General features: G+C 38.5%; 1 protein-coding gene across 4 annotated transcripts in view; it reads right to left on the bottom strand.

The window, feature by feature from the left end:
* ipo11 (importin 11) overlaps positions 1-22,346 on the bottom strand; it is a 420,430-nt gene that overhangs the window by 5,418 nt on the left and 392,666 nt on the right. The gene's annotated exons all lie outside the window — the stretch shown is intronic.

Here is a 22,346-nt window from a genome sequence, read left to right as displayed (position 1 = left end):
TTCTTTCTCCCTAGGCCTCCCGTCCCATGATCCTCCCCCTTCTCCAGCTCTGTATCCCTTTTGCCAATCAACTTTCCAGCTCTTAGCTTCAGCTCTCCCCCTCCTGTCTTCTCCTATAATTTCGGATCTCCTCCCTACCACTTTCAAATCTCTTACTATCTCTTCTTTCAGTTGGTCCTGACGAAGGGTCTCGGCCCGAAACGTCGACCATACTTCTTCCTATAGATGCTGCCTGGCCTGCTACGTTCCACCAGCATTTTGTATGTGTGGCTTGAATTTCCAGCATTTGCAGATTTTCTTGAGTCCAAGATTAAGGAAGGCATTTTTGTTGGTCTACAAATCAAACAGGTAATCAACAACAGACAATTCGAAGAACTTCCAGTGGGACCAGAGAAATTTGCATGGAAGGCATTCAAAAATGTTGTTGAAAAGTTTCTTGGCAACTACAGAGTACCAAACTATGTGCAGCTGGTTGACAACATGTTTCAAGTATACAAGACCAGCAAGTGCAACATGTCACTAAAGATTAATTTTCTACATTCCCATTTAGACTTCCTCCCAGCAAATCTTGGTGCTGTCAATGATGAGTATGGTGAAAGGTTTCACCAGGGCATTGCAGTCATGGAGAAACAATATCAGGACAACTGGAATCCATCAGTGCTGGCTGATTATTGTTGGACACTTAAGTGAGAATCCTCAGAGTACAAATGAAAATCATCAACAAAACATTTTTAGCTTAGCTGAACTATTGAAAAGTGTCAGCACCATTATGCAAATAAATGCATCATATTCAATAAAGATTGAATATAATTCTCCAAATTTCTGTGATACAAGTAGTCTGAAATTATATTTGTGTTCAGCTTCAAGCAGTCTATTACAACCACAAAAAAATCCTGAATAAGCAACACATTTGAAATACTGTCCAGTGTTATCAGTATTTTCCCAACTGACTTTTCTATTATCTGCAAGTAAATGTTTGACATATTTATTATAAACATTGTAAGGACTTGTTGAGCCCAAACGATCACTATTTACGATACCTAACCAAGCAGCTTTGCTAAACATATAGAATTTTAAAGACAATACATTCTCAAAAACGGCAAAAGGTATTCTACTTGCTATTAACTTTGAATGACCTTTAGCTCCAATTAGAAAGTAGAATTAAGATTAAGGAAAGGAAACAAAACAAAATAGCATAATTGGCAGTCACTATCTTTAATTATAATACAATGTTGTTTATGCAGTGTAAAATTAAGGTTCTAGTCAATCTTCTGAAACAAGTAACCTTGAAGCTCATAGTGGTAGCAAAGAGGAACACTAGGACAATGACACTAATAGGAACTTTGCAAAAAACTCTTCCTTATGACTCAGGGTGCCTCAACTTAGAACCTAATGCACCTAGCTATAAACAACTACTCTTATTTGAAACTATAAGTATTAAGAAGAAATAATGTAAAGAAAACTATATGGAAATTTGGAGAGTAAGCCACAAAATAATTCCTTCCAGGACAAGATCTTGTACACAATATCCAACAGCACAAATGCTCCAAAAGGCTATGTGCTTAGTTCCCTGCTCTACTCGTTTTATACTTATGACTGTGAGGCTAGGCACAGCTCCAATGTCATATTTAAGTTTGCTGATGACACCACTGTGTGGTCACAACACAGCATAAAGGAGGGAGCTTGAAGGTCTGGCTGAGTGGTGCCACAGCAACAACCTCTCACTTGAAGTCAGCATGAACAAGGAGCTGATTATTGACTTTAGGAGGAGGAAATCGAAGGTCCACATTGGGAGATCAGAGGTGGAGAGGGTTAGCAATTTTAAATTCTTCAGTATTATAACTTCAGAGGATCTGTCATGGGTCCAGCATGTTTAAATGCCATTATGAAGAAAGCATGGCAGCACCTCTACTTTCTTCGAAGTTTGCCAAGATTCAGCATGTCGTCTAAAACTTTAACAAACTTCTACAGATGTGCAGTGGAGAGTATATTGACTGGTTGCCATCACAGCCTGGTATGGAAACACCAATACCCTTGAACAGAAAAGCCTACAAAAGGTTGTGGATACATCACAGGTAAAGCCCTCCCTACCACTGAGTACATCTACATGGAGTGCTGTTGCAAGAAAGCAGTATACACCATCATGGACCACCACCATCCAGGTCAGGCTCTCTTCCCGTGCTGCTGTCAGGAACCACAGGAGACTCAGGACCAAACCACCAGGTTCAGGACCAGTTATTACCTCACAACCATCAGGCTCTTGAACCACTGGGGATAACTTCACTTGCCCCATCACTGAACTGTTCCCACAACTTATGTTCTAGTCAATTCGCCCAGTGAACTGTCAGGATGGAGCTCCCAGGACTGGACACCATCTACTCCAGCAGACTCAGGAGGAAAGCAATCAGCATAACCAGATACACCACACACTCTGGCCACTCCCTCTTTGACCCACTTCCGTCCAGCAAAAGATTCAGGACACTAAAAACCAAAACAAACAGACTGAGGAACAGCTTCTACCCCAGAGCTGTGGCCTCCATCACACCACTCCCACAGAACAATGACTGAAACTGTGAGCACACACAAGGACTCAAATACTTGCACTAACGGCACTTTGTGCATTACTGTGACATTCTGGTGCTGCTGTAACTTATTTTATGCTACTTATCTATTTAATACTGTTTTTCTATTACTGTCTTGTTTTTATCTACTGCTTTGTTTGGTTGCCTGAGAGGAAGCCAGAGTTTCATTGTAATAATGACAATAAAGATCATTCAATTCAATTATGGACTCACATTCAAGGGGTCTTCATCTCATGTTCTCGATACTTATTGCTTATTTATGTATCATTATTATTTTTCTTTCCTTTTTGTTTGCAATTTGTTGACTGGTTGTTGTCCATCCTATTGGGGTGGTCTTTCATTGATTCTACTGTGTTTCTGTTATTTAATGTGAATGCCAGCAAAAAAAGGTGAATCTCAGATTTGTATATGGTGACATATATGTATCTTGCTAATAACTTTACTCTGAACTTTGAACCTTTCTTAGCATTCAAATTTCAATGTGTCTCAGTAATACAGACTGAGAAGCCCTTATCCAAAATGCATGGGCCGGAAGTGTTTTGGATTTCGGAATATATATAATGAGCTAGTTTGAGATCATCAACATTTCCGACTCTGAATTTATGTACTACCAGTAAGCAGTCTTTGTCTTAACTTGTTCATCACACATATCTACTTAACAGTAAGAAATTATTACATATCATTAATAAAATGACAATATAATGTGTGCAGGGTAACAAAAGCAGCTCCGCAGCACAGTGAAAATATCTGAATCAGCTGCTGAACAGCAACAGCAGGCTTTCAGTCTCCACCTACAATATTGTGTTTTGATTAAAAGGTGACAGTACACAGCATTTGTATTTTATGTAAGGTATAAAAATAATCAGAATTGTAGACTTCTTCTGGTGTTAGATTTTCATCAGCAATGATCTTGGCAAACTCATCAATCAATTTCTCTGCTGCTTTGTGATCAGTAGTCGCTTTGTCGTTAAAATCTTTAAAAAAATTAATGCTGTGCCTTTTCTTAAATTTCAGCAACCAGCCTGCTGAATATTATCTTCAATTTTCAGTTTGTCCTGATAGATCTTTGCTTGATTCACTATCAGCACACCATTAAGCAGCATGTATTCACTGACGTAGACAAATCCACTCTTTCAATACACAATCAAGATTTTCATTTATTGCTTTATGCAGTTCTCTAGTTTTCATTAACTTCTGTTCATTATATATGTGAGGTCACTTATCACAACTGTCTGTGGTCTGAGGACCTTCCCAGTGCCTTGGGGAATTTTCCCATTTATGACATCATGTTAGGGCTCAAAAATGAAGTTGGATTTTGAAGGTTTCTAGATTTTGTATTTTTGATAAGGAATACTCAACTTGCACTTCATCTGGAAAATACTAAGCAAGATGATGCAGCTGACATCCTGGCTATCTCACGACAGGAAAGATACATAAAATGAGTAGTCCTGAACGTGTCTTCTTGGCCCATAGAACATAGATACTGGTTTGACCCTTGGGCTGAACTTAAATATCTGACCTAAGGAAGACACCAAATATGTTAATGTTGATGGAAGTTGGGGGAGGAGTTAAAATTATCTGAACTCCCTTTATTGTGTGAGAGTATAAACAAGGGGGTAATATAAACCACTGTTCAGTTCTAAAAATGGCACAGGAACAGAGAGAACTGGGGTCATATTTGCATAAATCATTGAAAATGACAGGACAGGTTGAAAAGATGGCTGAATATGCACAGAGGCAAAGAATGTAACAGTAAAGAAACTATGACAAACATTGATAATTATTGTTTTGGTCACAAATAATGTACTATAGAGATATACTTGAATGATTTCATGAATGGGGGAATCTTCAGTTAAATAAATATACCGAGTTTGGGGTTGTACATTGTGGAATAAAGGAGGCTAGCAGAAGATCAGAGGGAGGTATTTCAGATCATAAAAATGCTAGAGAAGCTCAGTAGGTCGGGCAGCAAAAATGGAAGAAAATAAAGTAAATTTTTGATGTGAAGCATTGCCAAAATGTTTTGTGTCTTTATTTTAAATCGTAAAGAATGTAGAGAATAGATAGAAAAAAAAACACCTCCATTCAGAAGGGTTAAAAGAAAAAAAACCAAAAATGACACAAGGAAAATTGTTTTACACATGAATCATCATGGTTTAGAATCAACTGTCAGGGTGTTGGAAGAAAGTCAACAAGTTTAATTGTAAAGTGCTCCACTGACAAAGAGGTGGCTCTTGCAATGAATTGTAAGCTGTCTATTATTAGGCTGCTAGAAGTTTTATGCTGTTGGAAGTGTACAGCGTTCCCCAGGATTCTCTGATGAGCGATCTGACAGGTAGGGTTTTCCAATCAAATAGTTCATCTGGGCCTAAAGTGCACTGTAGCTTAATCGTTGTTGTTCCTTAATTTGCCATTTCTTTAGCATTTTTACAAGGCTGAGTTGCTCATTCGATGCTCAACCCAGTATGGAAGCAGCGTAACTTATTGAAACGTGAAATTGAGCCTTTGTTCATTGCTTGGTGTCACACAATTTTTAAAATCAATCAAAATGTTATCAAAAATAACAAAATGGCTTATAAATATAGTAAGTTCAATGGGGAAGAGGCTGGACTTGGTTCTGAATGAGGATGGGCATACGGTGGAAGTGATGGTGGGGGTAAATCCCTTAGAAACAATGGCCATAATTTGCTAAGGCTTAAGATAGTTGTGAAAAGAATGCGGATTCACAGATAGAATTCAGGTCTTAAACTGGAAGAATGTTGATTTCAACAGTATAAAACAGCACCTGGTGAAAGCAGGATTGAGGTGAAGCTTCAGGCTGAATCCTGATGAAGGGTCTCGGTCTGAATCACAACTGTTTATTTCCCTCCATAGATGCTGCCTGACTTGCTGAGTTCCTCCAGCATTTTTATTAGTGTTAAAGGTTACTGCCACATATTAAAGTGGATTATCTCTAGGGCTTGATGGGATCTTTCCCAATATGCAATACGAAGCAAGGGAGGAGATTAGGGCTCTGATGGAGATTTTTCCATCTTTATTAGGTTTGGGTGATGTATCAAAATACTGAAGGAAAGCAAAAGTTGTTCTGCTATTCAAAAATGATAGCAGGGATAATGTAGGAAACTGCAGGCTGATGAGCCTTACATTTATAGATGGGGAAATGTGGAAAAAATTCTAAGGGTTAAGATTTGCATTCTCTTGGAAAGGTAGGGACTGCTTAGGTGGAAGTCACCATGGTGTCATGCAAGGGCAATACTGTCTCACAAATCTAATTTAACATTTTGAGGAGATAACTAAGAAAACTGATGAAAGCAGAATGGTATTTGTGGAACATTTGGGTTTTAGACAGGCCTTTGATGAGGTCGTGCACAACAAGCTGGTCCATAAGATTAAAACATGAAATTTGAGGTGTACTGGAAATCTGGATATAAATTAGCTTGGTGAAAGTATCACTGTATGGTGAGGTGGAGTGGTGGGTGGAGGGTGATTCTTTTCTGACAGGAAACCTGTGAACAGTGGTATGCTGTGGGGATCATTGCTAAGATTTCTATTATTTGTTACACATATTTATGATGGTTAAGAATGTAGATGGTTTGATATTAGGATGCTGACAAAATGAAAAATGGTGGAGCTGTAGTTAGCAAAGAATCTTGTTTGAGGATATAGCAGGACATAGGTCAGCTGGAAATTTGGGCAGAGTGGTGGCAGACAGAATTTAACTGAGACAAGTCTGGGATACTGCAGTTTGGGATGTCAAATGCTGACAGGTCATGTACAATAAATGCAGGGTCCTTAGGCATGTTGATATACATAGGCATCTTGGGGTGTAAGTTCTGAAAATGACAACAATGGTAGATGAGGTACTGAAGAATGTATTTGGCATGCTGAGTCATTGAATATAAAAGAGACTTTATGTTGCAGCTGTACAATATGTTGATAAAGTGGCACTTAAAGAGTACTGTGGATGGTTCAGGTTGCCATACTACAGGAAGGATATGATAGCATTACAAAGAGTGCAGAACAGATTCACCAGGATAGTGCCTGGAATGAAAGGAGAGACTAGATAGGCTGGGTTTGTTCTCTCTGGAACATAGGTGATGAGAGGTGAGCTAATAGGTTAAAATGGAATTTCATCATAGTCATTTTTCCAAGGATAGATAAGTCTAAAACTAGAGGGTATAGACTCAATCTATTTAAAGGAGATCTGAAAGGTAAAGTTCCCTACATACAGAGAGGATGGTGGTTATATGGACTAAGGTGCTAAAGCGGGTGGTAGAAGCAGAAACAATTAAAGGCGTTCGACACTTGGAAAGGAGAGAGGAGCAGACCTGATGCGGGTAAATGGGATTAGCCTAGGTAGCCACTATGGCCATCTCACAGGTGAGTAAGGCCCGTTTCAATGCTATGCAGTTCTATGACTCTACCACCTTAATATAAACTAAAAATCTGTGAATAAGAAACAACACCCAATCTTCATGAGCAAATAGCTATTAATCACTTTTCAAACATGTGCTTTTGCGATATAACTAACGAAGTTGTTGGAGGTTTGAAGACGTGATGGCTAAGCAATGCTTGGGAATTCAGAGGGCTGGGGAGGCTGGAACAGTTCTTTACACAAGGGCCTGTATAAAGTAATTAGTGAAACGTAAGCCCACTTTGCAATAGTGAACTTGCAATAGAGTCCTCTCCAGCTTTGTGGAATCATTCTATCTGTTAATCAGTGTAACTTGATCGCTGCCCACAGTCAGAATGTCTTGTGCACTTTGCCAAGGAAGATTAATCAGTAAATAAAAAGTCTTATATAAGAATAAGTACTTAGTAGGTACCTTTAAGATGAACACAGAGTGACTCCCATTTCTGCTAAAATTATGATTCTAATAGCACTCACTAATCTTTATGGGAAGATGAGGACAGATAAATACAGAAATTGGAAAGTTGTCATTGGCAGAGAAAAGGAAATCAGCAGTCAGCTCTGCGAAATACAGCATCTTGCGGCTGGTATTTAAATGATATGGAGTTGTTGTATTTATGTGACCAATAAAATACACGTCACAGAAAACTGTTAATTTATTTCAAGACTACTTATCTTTGAAGGTAGCTATATCAATTGCAGATAGCGAATTTCTCCAGCACTGAAAAGTAATATTTAAGGTTTGTGTTTAATTATCACTGAATTTTTTTTGGAAAAAAATCAAGTAAAACTATTTTTTTAAAAAAGTAACATAGTACCAGCGTCCTCTGCATTTAACAAACAGTAATAAACCAAGCCCCACGGAGGCACTGTTTGCACATCACAGTCAAAGAAAAAGAAATTATTGTATTCATTTGGAATTAGCATGGATCTGCTCAAATCAAACATGCAATTCAAACCTTGTCAGTTATCAGAACAGACATGGGAACTCAGCAATGCTGCTTCCAGGACTGAAATCCTTTGTCTGCAAGAACAAGGTACAACATTTCAAACTATCCTCATATCCACTTCCAACAATGTCAAAATAATTATAATTACTAAAATTTATCTATTTTTTCTCTTAATCCATCATCTTTCTATATCTGCATTCTCTAAATTCTGTTCTCTCTTGGATCTGAAGAAGAGTCTTAGTTTTGAAATGTTAAACCTATTTCTTTTTCCACTAATGGTGCCCAACCCACAGACTGTTCCCAACATTTTCTGCTTTTATTTCTTATCTAAACTTCTCTTCAGTCTCCTTTAAAGAGATGTTAACTTCAAAATCCTTCAAATTGACTGGCCAAGTGGACATGCAGATGTTTGCTGTTTCACAGATCCCAGATGTTCTGAGTAGTTAAATACACTATTTCTGCTCAATTTTCTCATTGAATTGGAAGATATGAACTCAACCATTTGTGAAGTACACTGCATGTTCTGGTAAACATTTAGTTTCAGTTGGTACTGGACTAGCCTGGCTCAATGGTTAGAAGACTATTGCCACATTGTGAATAGCATGTTTGATACTGTTATTTTTACAAACTCTGGGCCTGTACTTGCTAGGGTTTAGAAAAATTAAGTAAGATCTCATTGAAACTAATTGAATTTTGAAAGGACTAGATAGAGTGGATGTGGAGAGGACGTTTCCTATGGTGGCTGAGTGTAGGACCAGAGGGCACAGCCTCAATAGAGGGATGCCTCCTTTAGAACAGAGGTGAGGAGTTATTTCTTTAGCCAAAGGGTGGTGAATTTGTGGAATTCATTGTCACAGACAGCTGTCTGTGGAGACCAAGTCATCAGGTATATTTAAAACAGAGGTTAATAGGTTTTTGATTGGAAGGTTACGGGGAAAAGGCTGGGAAATGGGGTTGAGAGGGATAATAAATCAACCATGATAGAATGGTGGAGCAAGCTCAATTGGCTGAATGGCCTAATTCTGCTCCTATGTCTTCTGGTCTTAAAACCATGGTCAGGAAAGATCAAGTTGGGTCTGGAAGAAAATTGAGATAGGTTTTGATTTTATATCCTAGCAAAATACTGAAGAGAAACATAACTTATAATCCAATTAGTTGCCATTGCAATATTTTTAGAGCTACACCACAGTAACAAGCTCTTCCGGTCCAACAAACCCACACAGCCCTGTTCTTGATTGTCTAAACCAAATAATTTTAATACTTTAACTTAAGTACAAAACAGATATGTTTTAATAATTAGAGATATAATTTAAGTAGAAATTTACACGTCCCATTGCAACATCCAAGTGAAGCAAGTTGAATGAGTAGCAGAAGACAAAAAAATTGCTCAGCAGCTGAGGTTGGTGAACATCAAGAAAGTGTAAAGCTCAAATATGGAATTACTCATTCTGAATGTTGTTCTGTTGCGGGGAGAATACTTAATTAGTATAAGAACTTAATCTCGGGAATGATTGAGTGTAAGCAGTAGGAGAAAATAAAACATGATATGATGAAACTTTTATTCAAGAGGAATGTGGTGAAAACTCCATGAGTTTACTAGATTCTATCCTGACACACAGCTCTTATCTCACCACTCTGAAGTGCAGACTGGGTTTGGGAAAACATCTCTTCTATAGCCACAGCCACACAAATATGTTCAGCAACAGCAAACACTGCATCTGAGAATGTCATGTACGAAAAATTTAGATCAATGGAATAGCTAACCTATATGAAATTTTTTGATGAGAACAAACATGCAAATATGAAGTTAATACTCAATATCTTTTTTAGAAAGATGCATAACTTTACAGAAACTTTAGAACTGAAGTTGTGGAGTTTTGGTATTCTTCTTTAAGGACAGCTATAATTGTACTGGTGACAGCTCAAAAAAGACTTACTAGGCTAATTCCAAGAATGGAAGTGTTGCTTTGGGGGGAAAAAGATTAAGGAGGCTGAATCTTGATACATCACAGAATTGAAAAATGGAAGATTATCGTATTGAAACATAAAAGATTCTGGTGAGGAGGAGGCATGGAGCCTGACCACTTAAATGCTGAAAGGGTAGTTCCTCTTGTGATGAATCGAGATCTAGGAGGCCTGATTTCAAAGTAAGGAGTCATCCATTTAAGATAAGGATGAGGAGGAATTCCTTATTTCAGAGTTCCAGAGTCTTTGGAGATCTTTATCCAGAGAGATGTACAGGCTGAGTCATTGAAATTAGTCAAGGGTGAAGTGGACAGAATTTTGAACTACAGTGGAGTCAAGTCAGGCAAGAAGGGTTGAGGCCAAGATCAGATCCGTAATGACTTCATATTTTCCATAGCAGCATTTTAATGGGCAGAGAAAGGAGCAATTTCTAAGTAGCATTGTTAATGCTCCATTTATCTAAAGGTACACCAAGTTGACATCTGCTGGTTGTGGCTGGTATTTCTGAAGGAAACTTTAGCGCTCAACTTTTCTCACAGAAGTTGTATTGACACTGGCCTTTGTTCATCATAAGCTTTGACAGAGTGGGTGAAGCTTTGACTGCTGTGAAAGTTGTAAAGCAGCGTTAATTATATTTAAATATTTCTGGCATTGAAAGACATTAAATTTATATTCACATTAATTGTAAAGACAGAAAATTAAATGAAATATAGAAATAAAATAGTTTAAGGTGAATATGTATTTCCCCATTTGAAAGTTGACATTCTCATCGAAATGAAGACAGTATTCACTCCTATTCCAGGGTATTTCATTTCCATTTGTTGGGTATCCCAGCAAGACAGCGCTCTGCTGCTGGACTATGTGGTAGCATTTGTCTCTCCATTAGTTTTGGACATATAAGCTTACAATCTTCTCCACTGCCATCAGGCTCTTAAGCTGAAAAACCCCAATTCTACCTCAGACTACATTTCCCTCAACTTACACTAATGTTATATTTAGTTGTGTTTATTTAGTCGCGTGTATATTAAAAATCCATGATTATGTAAGTTTTGTAATTTATGATTGTCATTCTGCACTGATGCTACAAAAAGCTAATTTTCCTGGCAATTATATCCATGATATGCATATGTATGACAATAAACTTGAACATTATTCCAAGACTTAATTCAGTCCAAGTGGCTAAACATTGGCTGTCCCTTATCAAATCTGCTTTGATATTAAAACAGCTAAATTCAGACCATAAGACATAGGAAGAGAATTAGGCCATTTGGCCCATCAAGTCTGCTCTGCCATTCAATCATGGGTGATTTATTATTCCGCTCAAAACCATTCTTCTGTTTTCTTCCTGTAATCTTTAACACCCTTACTAATCAAAAACCTATCAATATCCACTCTACATATAACCAATGATTGGGTCTCCACAGTCATCTATGGCAATATATTATATGGATTCACCACCCTCAACTTGTTCTAAAGGGATGACCCTGTAGTTTGTGCCTGTGCCCTCTGGTCCTAGACTCTTCCACAATTGGAAACATCCTCTCCACACCCACTCTATCTAGGTCTTTCAATACTGAATAGGTTTCAAAGAGATTCTCCTCTTTCTTTTAAACTCCAGCGAGTACAAGCCCAGAGCCATTAAATGCTGCACATATGTGAACTCTTTCATTCCTGTGATAACTTTTGTGAACCTCCTCTGGACTCTTTTCAATGCCAGCACATTCTTCTTGAGATAAAAACTGCTTTAATGCTCCGAAAGTGCTTTGACCAATGCTTTATAAAGCCTCAGAATCATCTCCTTGTTTTTATTTTCTAGTCCTCTGAAAATGAATGCTAACATTGCATTTGCCTTCCTTACTACTGACTCAACCTGCAAGTTAATCTTGAGGGAATCCTGCATGAGGATTCCCAAGTGCTTTTGCACCTCGAATTTTTGAATTTAATTCTAGATTATAATAGTCTCTGCCTTCATTCTTTCTACGAAAATGCATGACCATACACTCCCCTACACTGTATTTAGGTGTTGTAACGAGGTAAATACTTATTATATTATAAACTGTTTCAGTATTATATGAAATTAAGCAACTCATCTCTTTTTGGTGCAACTGCCCAATATGAAAAAGCATTAATCACAATCCAAATGGGAAGCTGTTTTCTTAATGAATAACATCAATAATAACATCAATTGTAGTAGTATGAAATGATTAAAAAACCACCAACAATGAAAAAATTACACACGTAAGTGCCAAACTGTGGTCTGACACGAACTCCATTATAATGCAAAATGAATGGTACAAGCAAAAACGTGCTAATAGGTACATGACTTCTGTCAACTGTTCCCTAATAGTGACAGTGAAAGAGGTCTTAAATAAACCAATGAGAAATCTGTAGATTTATAATTGTAATTACAATTTCATGTATGCAATAACTCAATTGAAAATATGACCATATATCTTGCTTATATATGTTGTGTAAGAAAATATTAGATTTAAATTATTTCACTTTTGAGTAGCAATTACTGTCTAGAAAACACAATATTATAGGTAAGATCATTAAAGGGAGTCAGAATGGAATTTCACAGAAGGCACTGCACAATATTTTCAAGTATTTACAGAAAACATTTATGGAATCTCATGAAATAAAATAGCACAGTAATATTGTGTACTGAATAAATATTATTTTAAGTGAACTACCAATGATGTTTATCTCTTAGTTCTACCTTTCTACCAACACTTATTATGTGTACAGCAATCAAATTGAACCAGTCAGCCAGCACTTTTATTACTGCATTATAAAGATAGCCTGTTTCAATAAGAATTCAAGGATTTCATTATTTAAATCAAGATGATAATACAAAAAAGTGTAGTGGGAAGTGCTATACTGCCACATATTGCATCCTTCAAAACAGATGTGGAATAGTGGTCTCATACCTCACACACCAGTTCAATGAATCAGGTATTTAGAAAGGAACTCACAACAAATATAAATATATTCATTCACAGGGAAAGACAACCTTTTATATTGCCGCATATTGCATCCTTCACAACAGATGTGGAATAGTGGTCTCACACACCAATTCAATGAACCAGGTATTTTGAAAAGAATTCACAATGAATATATTCTTCACAGGACAGGACAACCTTCTTTCAGTAAGTGATTTAACTCAAATCAGAATGGCTTGTTTTTGCATAAAGGTTGCAACCAGATCTACTTAGATAAGTCATTGCACTTTGAACTAAACAAGTGCAACTTAAGTACTAAATGACCTTTTCCATATTTTCTCCAAGCACTAAGCCATGCATTTCACTTTTCCATTGTACTCGTACACAATTGTTCCTGATGTTGCAGATCTCACAAAAAAACACTTGGAAAGGTTTTCCAATAGACCCAGAAGGAAAGGACATGGAAATAAAGGCAGTGATTCCTATTGGATTGCAGAGGTAAAGAACTAACAAATCACAAACAAGAGAAAACCTGCAGATGCTGGAAATCCAAGCAACACACACAAAATGCTAGAGGAACTCAGCAGGCCAGGCAGCGTCTATAGAAAAAAGTCCTGCCCAAAGGTTTTGGCCAGAAACATCGACTGTACTTTTCTCCATAGATGCTGCCTGGCATGCTGAGTTCCTCGAGCATTTTGTGTGAAGAACTAACAAATACAAAGTTCGCAAAATTACTTGTATATTGAAACCATTTATGTTTCTATTACAGAATCACATGTGAAAGGAAAATAAAAAAAATCCATTTCATCATTAATTTTGTTTTCATTGCTTATATAAATTCTGATTGATATGATTGATTTTTTAAAGACTCCTTTAATTTTGGAAGTTATTTCTTACATTTTTATCTATTAAATTAGTGGTCGCCAACCCGTTGATCGCGATTGTCTGGTCGATCTTTGAGACTTTCCCAGTAGATCCCGAAAAAAATGAAAAATAAATACACAAATACTGTTGAGATATTGTTTCTGGGTTGCGGGGTTTTAGTTCTGTTCTTTCTGCCCAGTGTGCAAGTGTGTAGCTCCCCCGCCACGCAGCTCCCCAACCACTGGGCCGCGAGGAAACGATATGATTTGGCGATATGAAATGATATGAGTCAGCTGCACCTTTCCTCATTCCCTGTCACGCCCACTGTTGAACTTGAACACACGCGAGGTCATCAGTCGCCTAAACGCAGCGATACCCTCGCGCCAGGGGTCACTGGTTGGCCTCACGCGGCTGGCAGGAAGTACCAATGCTACTGGCCCGGAGCACAAACAGATGGGCGCCGCCTCTAAACCTATTTACCACACCGAATGTTCGTGGGGAACCCGGTGCTAAAATATTCAGAGACGATCTAATTCGGGCTCAGGGTTTCGTAAGTAGCAGAGCAGCTACCTCGCTGCGGTCTACTGAAAGTCATCCCTTGAGACAAACTTTAGTCGGCCAATAGATCCTACAAGGGCGTCCTGTTGCACTCCTTGCTCGGTTGGTCACTCTCTCTGGACTGCGACCGCCACGGCCCCATTACGGGCACCTCCGGCCCTCACCTTGTCCTCTCACCCCACCCACGACCAGCCTCTGGTGGCAGGAGGGAAGGAAGCTGGAGTTCGGGCCTGGAGGCTGTCTAATGAGGCAATGAAGCCCTCAAAACTGCTTCGGTACCCTGAGTCCAAGCACCCTGCACTAAAGACAAACCTGTTGAGTTTTTTCAGTGGAAAAAATGTGAGCAAGTGGAACAGAAGCTAAGTGCTGAGAGCCAAGTAAACTAAATTGCGGAATAGACTGGACATAAGGAATCTGGTTCGAGTATCGCTGTATTGCGGTCGTGTTTAACACCCCCCCCCCCCCCCCCCCCCACTGGCCAGTCCTCAAGAATTTTGTCAATGTTAAACCGGTCCATGGTGCAAAAAAAGGGTGGTGACCCCTGGCGTACATACATTATTTCTACTTCCGGGTTGCAGGGTTTTACTTCTGGTCTTTTCTGCCTGGTGCGCATGCGTGTGACTAATTGCTTTAGTAGGTCGATGCTGCCTTTCACTAAGGCCGAGGTAGGGGATCTTGGGCTTAAAAAGGTTGGTGACCACTATATTAAATAATACAGGTTTAAAAATATCTTTCGTTACTCATTTCAAAATAAAGCCCTGATTCCTGACTGTAAGATTAACAAGGAATCTTTTAGCAAAAAATATCAAAAATGTAATTACTTCAATAAAGCCATTTGCAACTTTATACTTGCTCATGCATGGCAATAGGTTACAATTGTGAATCTCTGTACCTAATTGAAACAGCAAAGGCTGATATTTCTCATGAGTTTCCAATTGCTAACTGTAATATTGCAATATCAATATTAAATTTTGTATGTAATTGAAAAGCATTCATGTTTTGTATTTAAATTGAATTTGTAACAATAATTTCCCAAGGCAAAAACAAAAATATTTTCCCAGGATTACTGCAGATGTTAGATATCTATTAATGTCTCAGTTCAAATTGTATTACACCAATGAGCTGTAATCTCAGAAATATCACAACTGAAGTCCTACAGATTGAATCAAAATTTTTCTCCCAATATACCATATACATCAAGAAATGCTCAACATTTATAGTTGACTACTTAACTATTCCTGCAGCATCAAGGGTGGGTGGATAAAAAGAGGTATTGATATGTAGTCAGAGAGTGCAGGTGAGAACGTGCAAGAAAGACTGATAAATTCTTATAGTGTATTTAATTCTGTTAGTTGGTCCCACCTTGTTTGACATTTGAAAGAAATATACTATATCACAGGTAAATGCACTTCAAGCCTGCATTAACATATATACTGGAGGTACAGGCGTTTCCTCCCCCCCCCCCCCCATTTACAAAGGTAGAGTGTTTCTATGAAACCTTTCTTAAGCCAAAATGGTGTAAAGTGAAGAAACATTAATTTATATGGGAAAACTTTTCGTAAAAGCTGAAATCCTCTTTGTAATGCGAAAACAGGTTACTAATGTTGGTCTTCTGTAAAAGCGAAGTGGCGTAAAGCAGGGGACACCTGTACTTAATAAAGTGGCTACTGAGAGTGTTTATCTGTATGTTTGTATTCTTCTGCTGCTGTAGTCCATCCACTTCGGGTGGGGGGGGGGGGGTGTTGTGTGTGTGTGTGTGTGTGTGTGTGTGTGTGTGTGTGTGTGTGTGTGTGTGTGTGTGTGTGTGTGTGTGTGTGTGTGTGTGTGTGTGTGTGTGTGTGTGTGTGTGTGTCTGTGTGTTCAGAAACTCTCTTTTGCACACTACTGTTGTAACTCATAGTTACTTGAGTTTATGTTGCTCCCTGTCAGCTTGAACTAGTCTGGCCATTCTCCTCTGACCTCTCATTAACAAGCCTTTCACACACAGAACTAATGCTCACTGGATTATTTTCGGTTTTCCCCCACCACTCTTTATAAACTCCAGAGATTGCTGTGTGCAAAAATCCCAGGAGATCAGCAGTTTCTGAGATATTTAAACCACCCTTTCTGGCATCAACTATTATTCCACAGTCAAAGTCCTTGGATCACATTTATTCCCTGTTCTGATGTTTGGTCTGAAGAACAAATGAACCTTTTGACCATGTCTGCACGCTTTTATGCATTGAATTGCTGCCACATGATTGGCTGATTAGATATTTGCATTAATGAACTGGTGTATCTAATAAAGTGGCTACTGGCTGTATAAACAGGCTAGCAGTGAAGATGAATCCACACTCAGGTTGGAGGAACAACATCCTATATACCGGCTGGGTAGCCTCCAACCTGATGGCATGAACATTGACTTCTCTAACTTCCGTTAATGGCCCTGCTCCCCTTCTTACCCCATCCCTGACGTATTTAGTTGTTTGTTTTTCTCTCTTTCTGCCCATCACTCTGCCTGTTCTCCATCTCCCTCTGGTGCTCCCCTCCCCCTTTCTTTGTTCTGAGGCCTCCCGTCCCATGATCCTTTCCCTTCTCCAGCTCTGTATCACTTTCGCCAATCACCTTTCCGGCTCTCAGCTTCACCCAACCCCCTCCAGTCTTCTCCTATCATTTCGCATTTCTCCCTCCCCCCACTACTTTCAAATCTCTTAGTACCTTTCCTTTCAGTTAGTCCCGATGAAGGGTCTCGGCCCGAAATGTCGACAGTGCTTCTCCCTATAGATGCTGCCTGGCCTGTTGTGTTCCACTAGCATTCTGTGTGTGATATTTTCTGAGATACATCCAGAATACATTAGCTTTGAAGTTGTAGCACAGAAATCACATGCTTGTGAACAATGAATGTGGTATCCCATAGTCAGACCTATGCAATCGCACACCTAACAGATCAATGCTCTGTAGTCCTGCTATATTCAGCAATGAATGGGGGGGGGGAGAGGGGGGGCAAATAAATAACATGCAGAACTGCTGAGTGCCTCACCCTTATCTGCTACTTCTTGAATAAGACCCCCACCAACATCACCCCAAATGAAAGGTGTCAGGTACAGTGAGTCCTACAGAACGTGTTAATCTCCAGCCAAGAGTTCCAGCACAAGAGAAACACACACCTGACAAATGTGGAAAATTACCCCGGCCTGTCCTATCTTGAAAAAACAGAACAAATCCAAGTTGTTAATTCACTGTGCAGACTAATCTCAAATATCAGCAATGACTGTGGTGCTATTGGCATTGATATCAACCAGTACTCACTAGTAACATGGTCTATGGCAAACAGTTTGTGTTCCACTGGAGCCATTCACTCCAGACTTAATCACAGTTTTGAAGAACTGAATTCCAAATGTGAGGTGAATGCAGGCACCAATGAGCTCAGTGTGACACAGTAAAGCTAAAGTCAATACAAATTAGAACTAAGCTTCTCCACTGTCTAGAATTATACCCACCACAAACTAAAATGACTACTATTGCTAGAAGTCTATCATCTCAGGCTGAAGACATTACAGCTGAAATTCCTCAGGACAGGAACAATGGCTGAAGTTCAATTCACAATGTTCAATTCTATCTGCACAGTTTAAGTCAAGAAACAATTCAGGCTTATATCCAGTAAGGCTTGAGCAATATCCAAATACAGATGAACAAATGGCAAGTAGTCTTCGAAGCACACAAAGCCAGGTAAGGACCCTTAACCACTGTCTCTTGAATTTCAAAGGTACTGCCATTGCAATTACTATCATCTTTAACCTGAAACTTATCTAGATCAGCCAAAATAAAGCCCAGAGCTGTGGTGAGTAGCTCAACTCTTGATACATCAGCGTCTTATCGTCATATAAAAGGTATAACTCGGCAAATGACTTCCTTGTACTTGCCTGGAGGAATGCAACTAGACCTCTGGTTCTGAGTAGACGATTTCTTCTCTCCCCAGGGGTGGTGGGAAGCATCTAAGATAAAGGGGGCAATGGGGAGGGGTGCTCACTAGCAAGGAGGGTAGTAGAGGGTTTACAGGCTTAATTTAACAAATAAATTACTTACTATAAGTATTTGGATTCTCAGTGTCTCACAATTGTTTACAATGATCACATAATCGACCCACCTCTTGCTTGTCACCACTGAGACTTTGCTCGAAGTGCATAATAGTTGTTGAAAAGTAACGTGACACTTCAGCATTTGACATATTCCCATCACTACTGCAGTATAGCGTCAGCTAGTAATGATTCCCATACTCTAATCATGCAGTGACACAGTTCCTGTGAATCAGGTTATGGCGTTCAATGGTGTAAAGTTCACAATCTGCCCTTTCGAATGGTCTTGACTGCACTTCCCTAGCGTACAGCCCAACTGAGCTATTGCTGCCTCACTTTATGTACCTTCAGGAAGAGTCAGGTTCTGGCTACGCTAGAATGACATCATAGCTTTCGCCTTTATTGATCGCAGTGCTTGAAATTAGACTGAAACAATAGGTGACTGATTGTCGCTGTTAATCCATAATGTACATGGCAGAAACAGACCAAGCGAAGAAGTATAGACAGCATAGTGTGGAATATCTGAAATATGGATTTATACCAGCACCAAACAACAATAGCAGCCAATGTGTTTGTTGTGTGGATTTTTTCCCCAAATGAGGCAATGAAACCATCCAGGCTCCTTGAACACTTGAAGAGAATATATTCTGATAAAGCAAACAAGAACTTGGTTTATTTTCAGTCACTTCATGAGAACTTTCAGAAATGGAAAACACTTCAAAATATGCTTGCCAGCATTTCACAACAGAACAGTGATGGTGTGTACTTCATACATTTCATTGCTCATTGGTAAATCTGGAAAGTCCCATACTATTGGAGAAGATCTGATTCTGTCACCAATAAGGGAGGTTTTACCTGTCAACGGGCCAAATAATTAAAGTGAGTCTATTCAGCGACAGGTCTGTTCAAAGATGAATTACTGAAAGTGGGTTTCTGAGACCAATGTACCAAGCCCATCCATCTGATTAAAAGGTGAGAAAGCAACAAAGTAGTGAATAGTTGGAATACTAACGTACACTCTAAAATTAATGATAAAAATTGTTTTTACTATAATTAAATGATTTTATTCCTAGCTTTAAATAGATTTGAATAAGTTTTGCAACTATTTGTCACGGTTTGAATTTGCAGCTTATTTCTTTCACCAGGTGCTGTTTCCTGCTTCCTTTAAACATACTGAGTTCACTGGAAAAGTTATTATACTAATTTGTAACTTGTTTAAAAATAAAGTGAAATAAAAGCTTAAAACTGTAAGATATAGGAGCAGATTTAGGCCATCTATTCATCAAGTCTGCCCTGCTACTCAATCATAGCTTTTTTTTTCTGTCAACCACATTCTCATTCCTTCTCTCCATAACCCTTAACCAATCAAGAACCTATAACTCTCTCCCTTAAATACACTAAATGACTTGGCCTCCACAGCCTTCTGTGGTGACAAATTCCTCTTCATCTCACCTCTAAACGACCGTCCTTTTATTCTGAGGCTGTGCCTTCAGATGCTAGATTCTCCTAGTGAAGGTAACATCCTCACCATGTCCAATCCATCCTGGTATTTTTAATGAAATTCCACCCCCTCAACCTTCTAAACACCTTTGAATATGGGTCCAGGACTATCAAATGCACTTCATTTCTGTGATCATTAGTGTGAACCTCCGTGGATCTTCTGCAGGGCCAACATATTGTGGTAACAGAAGTAATGTCCAATTGTCCAAGATCCCAACTGTGTAGGATGGAGTTTTACTGTACTCTGCAGTTCAGGGCTTTGCAAACAGTCACCACTTAGGTAATATGTTTTTGAAATTTACCTGCCCAAATGAACAATTTCATATATTATACAACCACGTCCTAGATCCCTAGTCATCTAACCCTGGTATATTGCTTTGTAACTTACTTATTTTCTTATCACATATTACATTACATACATTCCTAGCTATGTTTATGTGATCAGAATATTTTGCAACTAAGTCTTTGGTCCTTTCGTCCACTTATATAAATTGCACTAAGTTGAAGCTACGAGTTGAAGCTGAAGCTCGTACAGTACTGTTCTCTATGCACACAACTTGCTACATTTTTCCAATCAAAAAGAGACCCGATTTATGTCAACTTTCTGTTTCCTGTAAATCAGCCTATATTCTATCCATCTTAATATGTTACTTCCTACATGATGAGCTTTTACTTTCTGCAATAACATTTGGTGTGTAACCTTCTGAAAAGCCTTCGGGAAAATGATATCTACTGTTCTCTCCAAAGCACAACACAAGTTACATCAATGAACTGTTCAAACATAATTTCCCCTCGCAAAACTCTGCTGACTTTACCAGATAACCTTGTTTTTTTTAAAGATTTACCCTGTCAGAGCTTCTCTATTGCAAATCTCTCTCTCTCCACCCCCTACTTCTCTCTTTTACAAAAAAAGAAGTCACATTTGAGATTTTCCAACTCACAAGTCCCTGAGTGGGAAAATACATCAAATAAATCTACATATATGTTTAAAACCTTTACAGAGCATAGTAATTAGATATATTATAGTGAATCATAGATAATCTTCAATTGTTTCTTGCAGAAATGTATGATGATTCATCTTTTAATAATATGAACAGATCTGATGACATTGATTCCTTCATGAATTTCAGTTGTAAATTTAATAAATATTCTTATTTCTAACATAACGCCACTAGCCATCAGTTTTAATGTGAGATTATTCAAAACATTAGTCTGCCTTAATGCATATGCTCGGAATGAATGTCGCTTCAAAGTTATTAGTTTATTTCTTTTGAATTTAACTCTAATTAGGTGTTCAAGCTGGTCAATCTTTTAATCACAAGTAATAATTTTCGATGACTTTGAAAGTTCACTCAGTGAGTAGTTAAACCACACAGAATACAAAAGGTCTAAATTCAACTCCTGCTTTGAGCTGGATAGTGATTTTCAGAAACAACAGCAGCATATTAAAATTACAGCGCATCTGGATGGAAAAATCAGAGGGGTTAATTAGGACCATCAATTAATTGCTATTAAAATTCACAATAGTTTCTGCAGGTAACTTTTGTCTTCAGACTACAAAAACCATCCTTCAATGAACCTGCTATCAGGTATTCACATCTCCCCACAGGAAATCCATGGGGCAAAGTTGTGTGAATAATGAAAAATTTATATAATGACCCTACAGTCAAATACTTGATGTTGGGGCTCAAAGTAAAGAACAGACTATTGGCCACAATTATCAGAGTTAAAACAAAACAATTAAATCCAAAGCTCTATTTGAAATTGCAAACAGTATTGCTCAGTAGTTTCTTAGAAATTGTGAATTTTGCTTTGGAATTATTGACTGAAGGATACCATTTCGACAGCTTGCCGTCTGGCTCTGTAGTGGGCATTTCACTAATATTCTCACAGTTAGCTTGCAGCTTTGCTTATCAATGCCTCAATTAATTACGCATGGCTACAATGGGCAACTATCAACACGTGGACATTTACAACTTACCCCTCAACTATTTTCTGTTCTGCAGAATGCTCCTGCACCAAACTCACTTTATCCAATTGAGAGCTTAGATTCATTTATCCAAAGACTCTGCCAAATTGCCAGATCCAGCTGCTTTGTAGCTTAGCTGCTCACTAACATTCTAGTTTCTAATGCTAATATTCTTTCAGGAGAGAGTATATACCCCTTCCCCAGTATGTACATCCACAACAAAGTTTCATGTTATTTTGGACACAGCTCCTCGGGGTGAAGAAGCCAAGACATTCTGACATGTTAATTTCTTAGAGAGGGAGATGCAGCTGAAGCAGCAACAGATGGAGTGAAATATATAGACTCCCATAAAGAATACTATAAAACTACAGGTCTAAGAACAGTTATTTTGATATGTCTATTGAACAATTAAGAAAGTACAATATCCAGGACTCCCATATATAAAGAGTTAATTCTTGCTTCTTTTTCTGATCACCCTTTTTTTGCTTCCTCGCTCACCGCCCTCCAATTTCAAACCTACCTTCCTTTTCCTTAACCAAAATAGTACCAT

This window comes from Hemitrygon akajei, chromosome 13 (assembly GCF_048418815.1).
Source record: "Hemitrygon akajei chromosome 13, sHemAka1.3, whole genome shotgun sequence".
Taxonomy (NCBI): domain Eukaryota; kingdom Metazoa; phylum Chordata; class Chondrichthyes; order Myliobatiformes; family Dasyatidae; genus Hemitrygon; species Hemitrygon akajei.
The sequence above is the reverse complement of the archived record's forward strand: the minus strand, read 5'-3'. Positions and strand labels throughout refer to the sequence as shown.